General features: G+C 49.9%; 1 protein-coding gene across 1 annotated transcript in view; it reads left to right on the top strand.

The window, feature by feature from the left end:
* The first annotated feature begins 1,323 nt into the window (after positions 1-1,323).
* Positions 1,324-18,045, top strand: part of CBFA2T2 (CBFA2/RUNX1 partner transcriptional co-repressor 2) — a 137,756-nt gene continuing 121,034 nt past the window's right edge. The window contains exon 1 of the mRNA XM_051846165.2: positions 1,324-1,341. The gene's annotated coding sequence lies outside the window, so the exon portion shown is untranslated. The remainder of the gene's footprint in view (positions 1,342-18,045) is intronic.

The following is an 18,045-nucleotide window of genomic DNA, read 5'->3' as shown; positions in this document are numbered from 1 at the left end:
AGCCAGGACTTGAACTGATGTTCCTGTATGGGATGTTGGCGTTGCAAGCTGTGGCTTAACTGGCTACACCACAATGTTGGCCCCTTATTTTAGAAAGCTTTTATATTTTACTTATTTGAAAGACAGAGAGACATACACAGACAGAGGTCTTTGATTTGTTGCTTCACTTAAATATACACAGCAGCCAGGCCCGGGCTGGGCCAAAGCCAGAAGCCTGGAACTCAGTCTGGTCTCCCACGGCGGTGACAAGGACCTAAGTACTGGAGCCCCCTGCGGCCTCCCAGGGTGTGTGTTAGCAGGAAGCAGGAAGAAAGAGCAGAGCCGCAGCTGGAAGCCAGGCGCTCAGACCTGGAATGCAGGTGTCCTGGTTGGCGCTTCACCTCCTGGGCTCGCTGCCTGCCGCAGGCAGGGATCGTTATCTGTCTCGTGCACTGCTGTATCCCCAGGACCTAGGATGGTGCCTGGCGTAAAGTGGGTGCTCCACACCTAATTGGAAGGCTGTTGGTGAGGGGGTGAACTGGGGAAGAACAAACAGCTGTAAGTGTCACACGAAGGAACTGTGTGCTCCCTTTTAAAGCAGCGACTGCTGACCCAGCCACCTGCCTTCTCCAGCTTGCTGCAGTCCACAGAGGCGGGGGGAGCAACTGTGCCTCTTTCCCCAGAAAGTAATTCTCCCCTGAGGCTGGTTCATGTCCTGGCTGCTCCTCTTCCGATCCAGCTCTCTGCTCTGGCCTGGGAAAGCAGTAGAAGATGGCCCAAGTCCTTGGGCCCCTGCACCGGCGTGGGAGACCCAGAAGCTTCTCACTCCTGGCTTCAGATCAACACGGCTCTGGCCATTACAGCCAAGTGGGGAGTGAACCAGCAGATGGAAGACCTCTCTCTGTGTCTTTCCCTCTCTCTGTATGTAGCTCTACATCTCAAATAAGTAAATAAAACCTTTTGAAGAATTAAATAAAAACTATTTTTCCCCTGAGATGTGACCAAGGCTCCTAGGAGTGGGAAAGGAGTCTCAAGGGGGGGGGGGGCCTAGAACAAGGAACCTCCTCATTTCTCAGATCTCAAATATTGTCGTCACCTCTTCCAGGAAGCACTCCCTGAAGGGCAGATGGATTTGGCTCCCCTCTCAGGTGCTCTGTAAGCCCCACACCTGCTCACAGGACTCTGTACTGCTTATATTTACAAATGTGCTAGGTGATTGTGATGTCTGCAGACAAGGCTCACATCCACCTTGTACCTTGTGCCTAGTCCCATGCTGGGCACACAGTTCTTGCTCCAGGCATATTTGAGGGAATGGACTGTGTCACACTTGAGCAGACAGGATGGAAAATGACCAGCCACAGGGTGAGAGCTGCCAATCAGGACTCCAGAGAGAGGGGTATCTTTAGGGGAACTGAGCATTTGGGTTCTCAGCCTCCCTCCCACGGAGCCAACTCCTGAGTAAGGGACCAAGTGCAGTGGGGGGGGGGGGGGGACAGACTAAAACATAGGCTGTGCCAGCCATGTGGTCCGCGGTCCCTCTGTCTGCTGTCTTAGCAATCAGCCATGCACAACGTGAGCCACAGACAATGTGTACACTGCAAGCGTGGCTGGGTTCCAACAAAACTCTCCCGGTTGAACTGAAAGTTGAAGTTTCACAAGACTTTCGCAGGGCAAAGCTGTCGGTAGAAGGCAGGGGTGGGAGCCTCAGGTGGTGCAGTCACCTTTTCCCCTAACGCTGGGAAGTCCCTTAACCGCTCTCAGCCTGAGGCTCCTCATTTGGCAAAGGCTGTAATAAAAGTCCTGGACTCCCAAGGCGGTCATGAGGATTAACTGAGCTAACTCCTCCAGCTCCAGCCTGGCGGGCTCAGCATGAGCCATTGGATCCCTATTGTTGATCATAATTATTATTACTATTACCAAGGGGACTTTGGGAGGAGGGAACGGAAGGACATATGCAAATCCTGCAGCGCCATGTCTGGCACCAAGGAGACCTTCACAAAAAGCTCCTAAGCTCCCACATCCTGCGCCCCCACCACACCCCCACTGGAGTTCATTCCAGACAGACCTTCCCAGCATCCTCTGCTGTCCCTCACAAGCCGGAGAAGGTGCCTAGAGCAGCTGGCCAGGGCACGGGAGAGGGCTGGGCACAGAAGTGAGAAGGGTTCTGACCAGGCCCCCGCCCATTGTGTCAGCCCGCCAGCCCGCCAGCCAGCTGATGTCCTGGGTGGCTGACACCAGCTGGCCGGCTCCACCCCCACCCCGCCGCCCCCCTCCGCCAGGTCCCTCTGTGTCACTCAGCCTCCACCCCCATCCACCCGCAGCCCAGAGAGACTCAGGATGCAATCAGAGTCCGAGCTTTTGTCCCCCAAATCAGAGGCTGATTGGCGTTCCTCAGCAGTTTGTACACTCCATCCATTTGTAGAGGGGCTGGGCGGATTCAAAGCTGCTGGCTTTGGGTTTATTTACTTGAGTGGGGTTGAAATGTGATTTGGGTGTTCCCTTTCAGCCTTCAGCACTTCCTTATTCAGAGACCTTGGCCTTCTGATTTCACCACTCTGATCCTCAGTTTCCTTCTCTGTGAAATGGAGACAGCACTTTTTTTTTTTCCATGACATCGTAGTTGTGAGGAGTAAAGGAGATGCATGCAATGTCTGCAACATAACGTGTATGCTTGGGGCTGGTGCTGTGGCTTAGTGCGTAATGCCAGTGACTGTGGTGCCAGCGTCCCTTGTGGGCACAGGTTTGAGTCCCAGCTGTTCCACTTTTAATTTTTTATTTTTATTTTTTATTTTTTGACAGGCAGAGTGGACAGTGAGAGAGAGAGACAGAGAGAAAGGTCTTCCTTTTGCCGTTGGTTCACCCTCCAATGGCCGCCGCGGCTGGCGCGCTGCAGCCGGCGCACCGCGCTGACCCGATGGCAGGAGCCAGGTACTTCTCCTGGTCTCCCATGGGGTGCAGGGCCCAAGCACTTGGGCCATCCTCCACTGCACTCCCTGGCCACAGCAGAGAGCTGGCCTGGAAGAGGGGCAACCGGGACAGAATCCGGCGCCCTGACCAGGACTAGAACCCGGTGTGCCGGTGCTGCAAGGCGGAGGATTAGCCTGGTGAGCCGCGGCGCCGGCCAAGCTGTTCCACTTTTGATCCAGCTCCCTGATAATGTGCCTGGGAAGCAGCAGAGAATAGCCCAAGTGCTTGGGCCCCTGTACCCACGTGAGAGACCTGGAAGAAGCTCCTGGCTCCTGGCTTTGGCCTTGCCCAGTCCCAGCCATTGCAGCTATTTGGGGAGTGAACCATCAAATGGAACATCTCTCTATATATAACTCTGCCTTTCAAATAAATAAATAAATCTTTAAAAAAGAAAGTGAGCACTCAACAAATGATAGATGTTATTACTTTGTAACCATTATTTATTTATTTGAAAAGCAGACAGAGTTCACTAACCCCAACACCTGCATAGCTAAGACTGGGCCAGGCTGAAGCCAGCAGCCGGGAACCCATTTCAGGTCTTCCATGTGGGTGGCAGGGACCCAGCTACTTAAGGAATTGTCTGCTGTCTCTAGGTGCACCTCTGCAGGAAGTTGAATCAGAAGCAGAGCTTGGGCTTGAACCCAGAGACTCCAGTGTAGGATGTGGGTATCCCACGCAATGTCTTAAGCCAACTGTTATTACTTAAACATTTTGTCATTATCATTCATCTTTCAGAGCGGACTATTAAAACCTGTGCTGTTCAAAACAGCCATCAGGGGCTGGCGGTGTGAATTAGAAGGTAAAGCCACTTCGTGCGACACAGGTATCCCATATGGGGGTCAGTTTTGAGTTTTGGACACTCCACTTCCAATCCAACTCCCTGCTAAAGACCTGGAAAAAGCAGTAGAAGATGGCCCAAGTACTTAGTCCCCTGCACTCACCTGGGAGACCCAGCTGAAACTCCTGGTTTCTGGCTTCAGTATGGCCTAGTCCCGGCCATTGTGGTCATCTTGGGGGTGAACTAGTGATAGAATGTCTCTCTCTGCCTCTCCCTCTCTCTCTGTAATTCTGACTTTCAAATAAAATAAATAAATCTTAAAAAAAAAAAAACAGCCATCACTAGGCACATGTGGCTGCTTATATTTACATTTATTAAAATTTTTTAAAAAATTGGAACTTTAGGACCACTTTAAGTGTCCAACAGCCACAAGCCCTGGAGACAGCTACAGATCCTTGCAGAAAGTTCTCATGGGTGGTGCTGATTCAAACCTTCTAATACCCCTAAGTCGGTCTCTCTTTCTGGAATAGGGCTCTCTCAGCTGTAGCCTCTCTCCCTTCCCCCATCCTGGCAATGACCTTGGGGAGTGGGTGTTCTTTTGTTCTCTTCAGGCCTGCACCTGGGCAGGAAGGTGGAGAACAGGTGTGGAGCTGTGCCCTGGAGCAGTGAGGGAATGGGAACAATTGTCTCCAATTGTCCCTGTTGTAACGCAAACAACTGCACCCACCCAACTTTGTCCCAAGCACCAGCAGGAGCCAGTGCTGCCAGGAGGCGAATAAGGGAGGGAGATCACCTGCAGCCAGGGGCAGTTTAAGGTCACACAACAAGTCTGGGCCTGGGTGGTTTCCAGCCCAGCTGACACCTGGGAAAGGTGCGCCAGATGGGAGGCCCAGAGGGGAGGGGAGGGAGAGTTGGCAGCTTGTCAAAGGCCAAGGCTCAGCTGCACCAGAGGCTGTGGGAGGCAGAGTGGGTCACATTCAGACTATTTCAGGTTATACACATCCTGAAACCGAGCCTTTGATGCAGGTGTTAGATACTATCAGGTCCTAGTCTCCCACGGCCTCCCAGCCTCCCTCTCTTAGATTAAAGTTTCCTTGCCCTGTTTTTATTAAAATGAACTCACCAAGGTGAAGGTGTAGTGCAGCCAGCCCCACAGTATCCCTGAACACAAGATTCATGAGATCCTTTAGCTCCCCTGTAGATAAGATCTTGCTGTTCAGGCTTGAGGGGCGTCTCCAGGAACCTCAGACCCCAAGCAAGAAGTCACCACTGCCTGACTTTGCCATCACCAAAATTCTGCAAAGTGCATGATATCACTGACCAGTCAAAGGAGAACCATGAGCACTGTGGACCAATAAGGGGCAGGACGAGAACTGGATGCCTGCCTCTCAACCCCAACGTGGGTCTATAAAGCCCTGATGGAGCCTGGGAAGTAGGCAATAACTGCGCCTGGCAGCAAGCACCTGCTTCCGTCCCCCTCAGTGAGTGGCTCGCGCCTTGCGAGTGAGTGGACCTAAGTTTGGGGCTTCTACAGCAATTCCTCTGATCAGTTTTGGGCGTGTTCTGTAACAATCGTGCATTCATTTCAGCTCTGTATCAGCAACAGCTACATCGGCACGTGACTGTCTATTGATATCTTCAAGTTAACATCCCCAAACCTGACTCTTGCTTCTGCCCACAAGATGCCTGTGTTCACTTAGAGCTGTGCCCCTCACTAGGTGGCTGCTGCATCCTTCCAGCTGTTGGGCCCAAAACCATGGTGTTATCTTTGACTCTTTCCCCTCCCTCCCTCCTTCCTTCCTCCCTCCCTCCCTCCCTCCCTCCCTCCCTCCCTCCTTCCTTCCTTCCTTCCTTCCTTCCTTCCTTCCTTCCTTCCTTCCTTCCTCTTTTCTCTTTCGTTTTTAGAGTGAGAGAGGTCTTCCAACCGCTGGTTCATTCCCCAAATGACCGCAACAGCTAGAGCTGAGCCAGCCCGAAGCCAGGCGCTTCCTCCAGGTCTCCCACATGGGTGCAGGGGCCCAAGGACTTGGGCCATTTTCTACTGCTTTTCCAGGCCATAGCAGAGAGCTGGATCAGAAGTGGAGAAGCCAGGACTAGAACCGGCACCCATATGGGATGCCAGCACTGCAGGCGGCAGCTTTACCTGCGACATCACAGTGCCAGTCCCTCTTCTCTTTCTTGCACCCCAGAAACAAGCCATCAGCAAACCCTATCGATCCACCTTCAAAATACATCTGTAATTCACCCCCTTTCCAGCATCTCCACTGCCAACATCCTGGTCCCTGCCACCGTGGTGTCCGTCTGGATCACCCCAGCAGCTTCTCACCTTTGCTTCTGTGAGAGTAATTTTCACTCTAGAGGACTTAAGAAGTTTTGTTTGAAACTGTCTAGTGTCTCTGAAGTTCACTTAGAATGCAGTCAAAGAGCAGGGTTGATGTTGGAACATAGCAGATTAAGCTGCCACCTGTAGAACCAGCATTCCTATGGGTACCAGTTCAAGTCCTGGCTGCTCCACTCTGACCCAGCTCCCTACTAATGTGCTTGAGAAAGCAGTGGAAGATGGCCCAAGTGCTTGGGCCCCTGCACCCACGTGGGAGACCCAGATGAAACTCCTGGCTTTGGGCCATTGAGGGAGTGAACCAGAAGATGGCAGATCTCTCTCTCTCCATTTCTCCCTCTCTAATTTTGCCTTTCAAATAAATAATGAAAATCTTTTTCAAATATCTTGCTATGGCCTAGGAATCTCTGGATTATCTGGTCCTAATTCCTTTGCTCAGTCTCCAGCTATACACTGATGTCCTTTTTATTTTTTTTTAACAGATTTATCATATGTTTAAAAGGCAGAGTTAGATGGAGACAGAGACAGAGAAGAGAGATTTTGCATCTGCTGGTAAACTCCCCAAATGGTCACAACAGTCAGGGCTGGACTAGACCAAACCCAGAAGCCAGGAACTCCATCGGGGTCTCCCATGTGGGTGCCAGGGATCCAAGTACTTGGGGCATCCTCTATATGGGCCATCAGCAGCTTCTTTCTCAGGCACTTTAGCAGGGAGCTGGATCAGAAGTGGAGCAGACAGAACTCTACTTGGTGCTCATGTGGGATGAAAGCATCACAGGTGGCGACTTGACCTGCTGTACCACAATGCCAGCCCTGCTCTCTTAATTTTTAATCAGTTTATTTCATTTTATTTGAAAGACATGCACACACACTAGAGGAGAGACGGAGACCTCCTATCTGCTGCTGATGTATTCCCCAAATGCCTGCAACATCCGGGAATGGGTCAGACCAAAGCCAGGAGCAAAGAACCCCATCCAGGTCTCTCTCATAAGTGGCAGGGACCCAAGTACTTGGCTTATCATCTGCTGCCTCCCAAGGTGTGCATGCGCAGGAAACCAGAGGCTGAAAGGAAAGAGCCTGGACTCAAACCAGGCACCCTGATATGAGATGCAGGCACCCCAAGCAGGGACTTAACCATTGCACAAAAGCAATGTCCTTTCTTGCCCCGGATGCTTCTGCCTTACGGCCTTTGCTCCTGCTGCCCCTGTCAGGAATCACTCATTCTCTCTCCAGCTGCTGGCAGGGCTCGCTCCTTGTTCAGCTTTCAGGGGTGCAGTTCTACCTCTCTCAGGATTTCCTGTGGGACCTGGGGTCAGTGTTGGATGGCCACCTGCAGTGCCAGCATCTCATAGGAGCACCAGTTTAAGTCTCAGTTGCTCCATTCCCAATCCAGCTCTCTGCTAATGCACTAGAGAAAGCAGCAGCATGCCTGCACTGCGGCTCAATAGGCTAATCCTCTGCCTGCGGCGCCTGCACCTCCGATTCTAGTCCCAGTCGCCGGATTCCGGCCATGGTTGCTCCTCTTCCAGGCCAGCTCTCTGCTGTGGCCCGGGAGTGCAGTGGAGGATGGCCCAGGTCCTTGGGCCCTGCACGTGCATGGGAGACCAGGAGAAGCACCTGGCTCCTGGCTTCGCATCAGCGCAGTATGCCGGCTGCAGCGGCCATTGGAGGGTGAACCAACTGAAAAGGAAGACCTTTCTCTCTGTCTCTCTGTCTCTCTCACTGTTCACTCTGCCTGTCAAAAAAAAAAAAAAAAAAAAAAAAAAAAAAGCAGCAGCATAAGGTTCAAGGACGAGGACCCCTGCCACCCACCCCACCTGGGAGACCAGGATGGTGTTCCCGGCTCCTGGCTTTAGCCTGGCCCAACTGTGGCTCCTGTGGCCATTTGGAGAGTGAGCCAGCAACTGGAGAATCGCTGTCTCTGTCTCCCTCTCTCTCTGACTCTGCCTTTCAACTAACTAAATAAATCTTTTTTAAAAAGAGAAGAGAATTTCTTTGCCCCTTGCCTCTTTCCTGCCTTATTTTCCTCAGAGTATTTATCGTAGTTTCACTTACTTACTGCTGTCATTGTGGACTAGCCAGAATGACCCGGTTTCCACATTACTTGGTGGCAATTATAATGTTCATTTTAATTATTTTCATCTACTTTAAAGGCAGGATATTAGAGAGAGAGAGAGAGAGAGATCTTCATCTGCTGGTTCTCTCCCCAAATGCTCACAACAACCAAGGTTAGACCAGGCTGAAGCCAGAAGCCCAAAACACTTCTCTTTCTCCCACATGGGTGGCAGGGATCCAAGTACTTGAGCCATCACCTGCTGCCTCCCAGGCTGAGCAATAGCAGATGGAATGAGATGGGGAGTCAGACTTGAACCCAGGTACTGGCCTCCCAAAGTGTCTCTTCACCACTGCCCCACAGGCGAGCAGAGTTGATAGCCAGGGAGCTGAGGGTGACTACATTCTGAGTGCCCCAGGGATGCAGTATCCCGGGAATGAGGTCTGGGACCTTCTGCTCTCAGGGTGGGTAGCTCTGAATGAGTGAGACAGTCTCACTCACGGCCCAAACCTCTCTCTCCGTCTTTCAGTAAATTCCTCTCTCCCTTGTGACCCTTTGTTTACAGGAGATAAAAGGCAAATCAGAGTCCTCAAGGGGGCGGACTGGAAACCTTTCATATGCCTTCCTTAGCCTCGGGCTTCCAACTCCCATTCCTGTCCCACTCTGCATCCTGGAGCCCAGTGCACCCTGCCCGGGAACAGGCTGAAGGAACGATGGATGAGAAGGGAGTGGAGAACTCTGCTGCTGGTGGGGAAGGTAGGAAAGAGGTGGGACGGAGGACAGAGGTCTGCACGAGAGGACACAGGATTTGAAATATCGTGGAGGCCACTTTTATATTAAGGACATTGAAGAATCTTAAAGGTGTTTAACTTCTTTCTTTCTTTTTTAAGATTTATTTTTTTTTTAAAAAGATTTATTTTATTTATTTGAAAGAGTTACAGAGAGAGGTAGAGACAGAGAGAGAGAGGTCTTCCATCCGCTTGTTCACTCCCCAGATGGCCGCAACCGCTGGAGCTGCGCCGATCCAAGGCCAAGAGCCAGGAATCTCTTCAGGGTCTCCCACGCGGGTGCAGGGGCCCAAGGACTTGGGCCATCTTCTACTGTTTTCCCAGGCCATAGCAGAGAGCTGAATCGGAAGAGGAGTAGCTATGACTAGAACCGGCGCCCATATGGGATGCCAGCGCTTCAGGCTAGGGGTTTAACCCATTGTGCCACAGTGCCGGCTCCAAGATTTATTTATTTTTAAATTTATTTGAAAGCCAGCGTCAGAGAGAGAGAGAGAGAGAGAGAGAGAGAGAGAGAGATCGAGAGAGAGATCTTCCATCTGCTGGTTCACTTCCAAACAGGCTGCAAAGCCTGGGGCTGGTTGGGCCAGGGGAAAGCCAGGAGCTAGGATCCTCCTCCAGGTCTCCCACATGGGTGCAGGGGCCCAAGCACTTGGCCCTTTTCTGCTGCTTTCCCAGGTGCATTATTAGCAGGGAGCTGCATCAGAAGTGAAAGCACCCAGGTCTCAAACCAGCACCCATATGGGAAGCCTGGTGTCACGGGCAGCAGCTTTATCCACTGTGCCACAATGTGGCCCCAGGATCCCGACTTCTAATAGCATGGATTGGCTTTGTTTAGTCTAAGGACTTTGAATATAAGTGGAAAGTATATACTCTTTTGTGTCTGGATTCTTTCACTTGACATTTAGGGAGAGTCCCCTCTGTTCTCTGTTTAGCAATAGTTTTATTCATTGTCATTAATATGCCGCATCCATTATGCAGACATATCACAAGGTTGGGGCATTTCTGGTTTGGGTTTCTGTAAAGGATGCCCTAGGAGCATTATGTAAGCTTCATCTCCAGCATACGTTAGTAGAGGAGGTGCTGGCTCCTTGAACGAGCACTGGGTTAGCTTTAGTAGAGTCTTTTCCTGGTGGTGGCATTGTTACACTCCTAAGTATGAGCTCTCACAGGGTTGTAGGCAGCGAATGACCACACTCTCATTACAAAACATCCAAGGGTCCAAAACACAGCCATAAACAGGGAAAGTTGCCTGCTAATAAAGAACCACAAGCTGTATTGCATAACACAGATTTTAACACAAGTTTTCAGGTAATTGCATATTTTTTTAGATTTTTTTTAAAAAAGATTTTATTTATTTACTATTTGAGAGGTAGAGTTACAATGAGAGGGAGAGACAGAGAGAAAGGTCTTCCGTCCGCTGGTTCACTCCCCAAATGGCTGCAATGGCCGGAGCTAGGCTGATCCGAAGCCAGGAGCAAGGAGCTTCTTCTGGTCTCCCATGTGGGTGCAGGGGCCCAAGGACTTGGGCCATCTTCTGCTGCTTTCCCAGGCCATAGCAGAGAGCTGGATTGGGAGAGGAGCAGCCAGGACTAGAACCAGCGCCCAAATGGGATGCCGGCGCTGCAGGCAGAGTATTAATTTACTGCGCCACAGCGCTGGCCCCAATGTTTTTAGATTTTTAAAAAAGACTTATTTATTTATTTGAAAGTTAAGAGTTACACACAGAGAGAGGAGAGGCATAGAGAGAGAGAGGTCTTCTATCCGCTGGTTCACTCCCTAAACGGCCGCAACAGCTGGAGCTGTGCCGATCCGAAGCCAGGACTCAGGAGCTTCTTCCGGGTCTCCCACATGAGTGCAGGGGCCCAAGGACTTGGACCATCTTCTACTGTTTTCCCAGGCCATAGTAGAGAGTGGATCGGAAGTGGAGAAGCCGGGTCTCGAATTGGCGCCCCTATGGGATGCCGACACTTTAGGCCAGGGCATTAACCCACTGTGCCACAGCACTGGCCCTTTTAGCTTTTATTCTTTGTTTATTTAGCTTACTGAATTCTGTCTTCAGTTGATTGACCTTGTATTTTCTTCGAATAGTTGATTTCTTTTTTTATTTTATTTTATTTTATTTTATTTTATTTTATTTTATTTTATTTTATTTTATTTTTTTGACAGGCAGAGTGGACAGTGAGAGAGAGAGAGACAGAGAGAAAGGTCTTCCTTTGCCGTTGGTTCACCCTCCAATGGCCGCCGCTGCAGCCGGCGCACCGCGCTGATCCGATGGCAGGAGCCAGGATCCAGGTGCTTTTCCTGGTCTCCCATGGGGTGCAGGGCCCAAGCACCTGGGCCATCCTCCACTGCACTCCCTGGCCACAGCAGAGAGCTGGCCTGGAAGAGGGGCAACCGGGACAGAATCCGGCGCCCAGACCGGGACTAGAACCCGGTGTGCCGGCGCCGCTAGGTGGAGGATTAGCCTAGTGAGCCGCGGCGCCGGCTGTTGATTTCTTTTTTTAAAATATTTTTAGATATTTATTTGAAACCCAGAGTGACAGAGCGGAAAGACAGATCTTCCATATACTAGTTAATTCCTCAAAATGTCTAAAACAGCCAGGCCTGGACTAGGCCGAACTGAGAGACAGGAATTCTATCGCGCTCTTACATGTGGTTGACAGGGATCCAAATACTTGGGCCATTATTTGTTGCCTTCCCAGGCACATTACCAAGGAGTTGGATCAAAAGATTGGACTTGAACTGACACTCTGATACAGGATGACGGCGTTCCAGGTGGTGGCTTAACCAGATGTGCTGCAATGTCAGCCCCTATACAGAAGATTTAGGTCTGTGCTCCAGTGGGGTTTTTGGGTCTGTGTTCAGCACAAGGGAACTTCAATCGTCTGGAAGTACCAGGACTTCTGGAGAATTGCCTTAGAGGAACCTAACAACAGTTAACTAGAATTTTTTTTTTTTGGTGAAATTTATTTATTTCAAAGGCAAAAGTTACAGAAAAAGGAGGAGAGAGAGAATCTTCCATCTGCTGGTTCACTCCCCAAATGGGCTGCAACCCTCAGGGCTAGGCAAGGCTGAAACCAGAAGCCAGGAGCTTCTTCCAAGTCTCCCACATGGGAGCAGGGGCCCCAAGACTTGGGCCATCCTCTGCTGCTTTCCCAGGTGCATTAACTGGGAGCTGGATTGGAAATGGCGCATCGGGACTCGATCTGGAGCCTATACAGGATGTCAGCGCTGCAGGCAGCGGTTTTACCCACTAGGACACAATGCCGGCCCCTAACTAGCATTTTGAGGCTCATTTATCTTTAGATCCAGGGAGCAGGTTCAGGGAGCAGAGGGTTCATGGGATTTGGAGAAGGCCAAGTATGGACAGCTGAGGTGAAAACAAGAGCTCTGGGGGCCGGCGCTGTGGCGTAGCAGGTAAAGCCGCCGCCTGCAGTGCCAGCATCCCATATGGGTGCTGGTTCGAGACCCAGCTGCTCCACTTCTGATCCAGCTCTCTGTGATGGCCTGGGAAAGCACTAGAAGATGGCCCAAGTGCTTAGGCCCCTGCTCCCACATGGGAGACCCAGAGGAAGCTCCTGGCTCCTGGATTCAGATTGGCCCTTCTCTAGCCGTTGTGGCCACCTGGGCAGTGAACCAGCGGATGGAAGACTTCTCTCTCTCTGCCTCTGCCTCTCTGTGACTCTGCCTTTCAAATAAATAAATCTTAAAAAAAACAAAACAAGGGGCCGGCACCGTGGCTCACTTGGTTAATCCTCCACCTGTGGTGCCGGCATCTGATATGGGCTCCGGTTCTAGTCCCGGTTGCTCCTCTTCTTGTCCAGCTCTCTGCTATGGCCTGGGAAGGCAGTGGAGGATGGCCCAAGTGCTTGGGTCCTGCACCTGCATGGGAGACCAGAAGGAAGTACCTGGCTCCTGGCTTTGGATCAGCGTAGCTCCCACCGTAGTGGCCATTTGGGGGGGTGAACCAATGGAAGGAGGACTTTTTTTTTTTTTTTTTTTTTTTTTTTTACAGGCAGAGTGGATAGTGAGAGAGACAGAGAGAAAGGTCTTCCTTTGCCGTTGGTTCACCCTCCAATGGCCGCCGCGGCCAGCGCGCTGCGGCCGGTGCACCGCGCTGATCCGATGGCAGGAGCCAGGTGCTTCTGGTCTCCCGTGGGGTGCAGGGCCCAAGCACCTGGGCCATCCTCCACTGCACTCCCTGGCCACAGCAGAGAGCTGGCCTGGAAGAGGGGCAACCAGGACAGAATCCGGCGCCTCGACCAGGACTAGAACCCAGTGTGCCAGCGCCGCTAGGTGGAGGATTAGCCTAGTGAGCTGCAGCATCGGCCTGGACTTTTCTCTTTGTCTCTCTCTCATTGTCTATAACTCTACCTGTCAAAACACACACACATACACACACAAAACAAGGGCTCTGAAGCCAGCCAGTTGTGTGTCCTGGGATGTCGCTTAACCTCTAGGAGACTCTGACCTCTCTTCTGTTAAAAGGGATCATATGTTAGCATTCAACAGAGCTGGGCTTTGAGCTATATTGGGGCTTGAATGCAGCACCTGGCACATAGGAAACCTTCAATCCTTGCAGCTCTTGTCAAGTGTGTCTGTCTGTGGCTGCACGGCAAGGCAGAGCAAGCGGATGGTGAGGGTCAGGGCGGGTGGAATGGGCACAGCCTGGAACCGCCTGGAATACCACGAGAGCTTCCAGCTGCGGGAAGCCCGGTAAAGGTTTATGTATCTGAAAGGTAGAGAGTTACAGGGAGAGAGAGGAAAACAGAGGCCTCCCATCCTCTGCTTTACTCCTCAAATGGCCAAAATGGCCAAGGCTAGGCCAGGCCAAAGCCAGAAGCCAGGAACTCCAACCGAGTCTTCCACGTAGCTGGTAGGAGCCCAAGCACTTGGGTCGTCTTCCACTGGTTTTAGCAGGGAGCTGGATCAGAAGTAGAGCAGCCAAAACTCAAACTGGAGCCCTTTTAGGATGTTGGCATTGCTGGTGGCAGTTTAACCAGCTAAGCCACAATGCTAGCCCCTACGTGGGATTTTATTTTATTTTAAAGATTTATTTATTTGAAAGTCAGTTACACAGAGAGAGGAGAGGCAAAGAGAGAGAGAGAGAGGTCGGTTTTCCATCTGATCGTTCACTCCCTGGTGTGGCCGGAGCTGTGCTGATCTGAAGCCAGGAGCCAGGAGCTTCTTCCGGGTCTCCCACACAGGTGCAGAGGCCCAAGCACTTGGGCCATCTTCTACTGCTTTCCCAGGCCACAGCAGAGAGCTGGATCTGAAGAGGTGCAGCCGGGACTAGAACTGGCGCCCATATGGGATGCCGGCAATGCAGGCTGGGGCTTTAACCTGCTGTGCCACAGCGCCAGCCCCAATAAACTGTTTAAAGAGACTCCAAAAAGAAGGTGTTGAGATCCTCATCCTGAATGGTGGAAATGAGTATGAAGAAGGCATGGATCCAGCGGCATTTAAGGGAGAAGCCCTGGATGATGGCTGGGATGGGAGTTGAGAGGAGCAAGCCTCTGTGTCATTACCTGCAGGGGTGAGGTGTGCACTGCTTTGGGTGGGATCCGCTTCTCCTCAGGAGCAAGTCAGAGTTTTGAGAATTCACTTATTCATGGTGGAATAATATTGGCTTCAAAAATATTTTAAAACAGTGTTAATACCCATTGTCAGGATGTTCCAAGTTGAGTGTACTAAAATCCTACTAGTGGCGTTGGCGTTGGCGTTGGCGTTGGCGTTGTGGGGCAGCAGGTTAAGGCATGTTTTGCAATGCTGGCATCCTATATCGAGCACCTATTTGAACCTCGGCTGCTCTACTTCCAGTCCAGCTCCCTGCTAATGTGCCTGGGAAGGCAGTCAATGGAGTTCCTGGCTTCTGGCTTTGGCCTGGCTCAGCTCTGGCTGTTTTAAGCACTTGGTGAGTAAGCCAGTGGATGGAAGATCTCTTTCTGTCTCTCTTTTTGTAATTCTGTCTTCTGAATGTATAGATGGATAAATCTTAAAAAAAAAAAAAAAAGAAAGAAAGAAAGAAAGAAAGAAAGAAAGAAAGAAAGAAAGAAAGAAAGAAAGAAAATTTGCAACCATGTCGAATGTTTTCTGGCACACAGATAGGCCTTATAAAGTGCCTTGGGTATTTCAGGCTCTTATTTACTCAACAAGAGCCATATACCTTTAAGTCGCTTCCCCTCACTGACTGTCATCTGTCCTGGCTTCCTGTTTATCCTTCATTAGCGGAAGGGGCATGGCCAGAGCAGATGGCAGGCAGCAAGCCCTTCTCCATGACACCCATCTTTATCCTCCTCATCACTAGTTACAGGAAAACAATCCTTAGGCCTGGACAAAAAATAGTCAAAGCCCCAGCCAATTTCTTTAGGTCATTTAGAACCTTCGACTGTAATAGAAAGTTGTGAAAAGGATCCCAGAATGAAATTCTGTCACCTGAGACTAAGCTTTAGACTCAGGCAGACGCTATGAGGGCTCCAAGCCTCTCCAAGCCTGTGTTTCTTCACTGGGAAACGGAACTTTTGCAAATCCAAACTCAATTTCTTTTAGAAAGCATCCAGCCCTGTCCTTGACATTTTTCAAAAAGAATTAATTATTTATTTGAAGGGCACAATGAGAGAGAAGGAGAGACAGAGATTTTTCCATCCACTGATTCACTCCCCAAATGCCTTTAACAACTAAGGCTGAGCCTGGCTGAAGCCAGATGCCAGGAACTCCATCTGGGTCTCCCACGAGAGTGGCAGGGGCCCCAGCACTTGGGCCGTCTTCCACTGCCTTTTCATACACATTAGCAGGGAGCTGCATTGGAAGCAAAGCAGCTGGGACTCGAACTGGTGTTCCATCTACACAGGATGCCGGGAACACAGGCAGTACTTTAACCAGCTGTGCCACAGTCAGCACTCCTCCTTTTTTTTTTTTTTTTTTAAGATTTACCTATTAATTTGAAATGCAGAGTGACAGAGAAGGAGAGACAGAGAGAGGGAGAGATCTTCCATCTGCCTGTTTATTCCCCAAATGCCCACAATATCCAGTGGTGGGCCAAGCCATATCTAGGAGCCAGGAACTCCATCTAGGATTTCCTACATGGGTGGTGGGGGCCCAAGCACTTGACCCAACTGCTGTCTCTATGGAAGCGATTTTAAGAAGCTAGATCTGAAGAGAGCAGCCAGGATTCCAGCACAGGATGCAGGCATCCCAAGCGGCAGCTTAACCCATGAGCAGCCCCACCCACTTCTGTAAGGGTTCTTTAACTCTACAAGCCAGTCTTCCCCTAGGCTGATTTTCAGAATGTAATCATAGCAGTCAAATCTTGTGCTCCAAGACCTCCAAGACGTCTGGCTGGTTTTAGAATGAAATCCACACACTTTTCCTGCAGTGTCTGTCCTGTCTCCCTGGCCCATTCACTGCCAGGCTTCCTCTCATCCTAGCAGCTCTAGCAGGCCCCTTGTGCCTCAGGCACAGGATGTTGGTTTCCTCAGGGCCTTTGCCTTTGCTGTTTCCCCTGCCCAGAGCACAGTTCCTCCAGGGATTCCCAAGGCTTGTCTCAGCTCACTTGCAACTCCTCCAGACGCCTTCCCTGCCCCGTCACTGTAGAATGACAGTCTCTGCACCTCTTGTCCTATTTTGCTCTCTCCCTTACTTTTATTTTTATATTAAGGTCTATTTTTCCTTATTTGTTTATTGTCTATTTTCATAAACTATTGCATGAAGACATGACCATTGTGTCCCAGCACAGGATAGGTGCTTCATAAATATTTGTTCAATGAGTGAGTGAGTGAATGAATGAACACGTTCGCTCTTTTCCTGAAGATCCTTCTATGACTCCAAAGTGCGTGGGATGTGGATCAAGGGGAAGGGAGCTAGCAGGAGACTCATTTGTATTCCCACAGCCTGGGGATTACTCGATAGATATGTACAGAGTGTGAACGCTAACCTAGGCACTGGAGATACTTCTGATGGTGAACAAACAAAGCATTTTTATGGAGTTTGAGAATTAAAGAGGAAGACAGATACTTAGAAGTACTTCAAGAATGGGGGAGGCATGCAAAATGAAAGTGGTGTGGACCATGAAGAAGAGGTACATGGTTTTATAGGTTGGTTATATAAATGTCCTTCCTCAAATTCTCCTTGGAGCCAGTCTTTCCATCTTACTGGTTTCCGTGTTAATGAGTTGAGTAAACTATGACATGTATTCATTCTACCTGGTATAAAATCTTATTTTAAAAGTGTTTTGAAGATTATTTTATCATGCATGATAAATATTCCCATAAATATGGGAATATAAATACAAATATACAAATATAAATATTCCCAAACATATTCCCACAAAATAATTGACGTTTCAGCTGGACATTTCAGCTGCATTTCTCTTAGAGTTTCAGGCTTAGCTCGGGGCCCTTTTCCATGTTGCCCTGAGGAGGCTGGAGCTGCTCAAAATGTAAGAGGCAGGACTTTCATCATTGCTCATGTCTTTGTTTATTTTAAATATTTGCCTGTATGTTCTTTCTGTGTTCTGCCTTGAAAACTTGTTTTCAATTACACAAGTAATATATAAATGCATCCCATATTCTTGGTATGAAATATCTAAAATATGGGTCCGGCATTGTGGCATAGCAGGTGAAGCCACTGCCTGTGACACTGGCGTCCCATATGGGCACCAGTTTGTGTCCGGCTGTTAAACTTCCAATCCAGTTCCCTGCTAATGTGCTTGGGAAAGGCGGTGGAAGATGGCCCAAGTGCTTGTGCCCCCATACCCATGTGGGAGACTCTGACAAAACTCGGGCTCCTGGCTTCCGATCAGCCCAGCTCCAGATATTGTGGCCATTTGGGGAGTGAAACAGCCGATGGAAGACCTTGCTTTCTGTCTCACCCTCTCTCTGTAACTTTCAAATAAATACATCTAGTTAAAAAAATGAATATCTAATATAGTACTGGAAAAGAAAAGTTCTCCTTCCTCCTATTCTAATACTTTTCTCCTCCCAGTATGTCATCAGTTATTTTGTAAACATTTTTTGGTGCAGTTATGTACACACACAAACATATACACTTTTCTGTTGTTTAGTTGCCATAAATGGGATGATATTGAAATATTGAAACAAAGGAACTGCAGTTTGCTTCTTCTGTTAATGATATTCCTGTGCAA

The sequence above is a fragment of the Oryctolagus cuniculus genome, chromosome 11 (assembly GCF_964237555.1).
Source record: "Oryctolagus cuniculus chromosome 11, mOryCun1.1, whole genome shotgun sequence".
NCBI lineage: Eukaryota > Metazoa > Chordata > Mammalia > Lagomorpha > Leporidae > Oryctolagus > Oryctolagus cuniculus.
The sequence above is the reverse complement of the archived record's forward strand: the minus strand, read 5'-3'. Positions and strand labels throughout refer to the sequence as shown.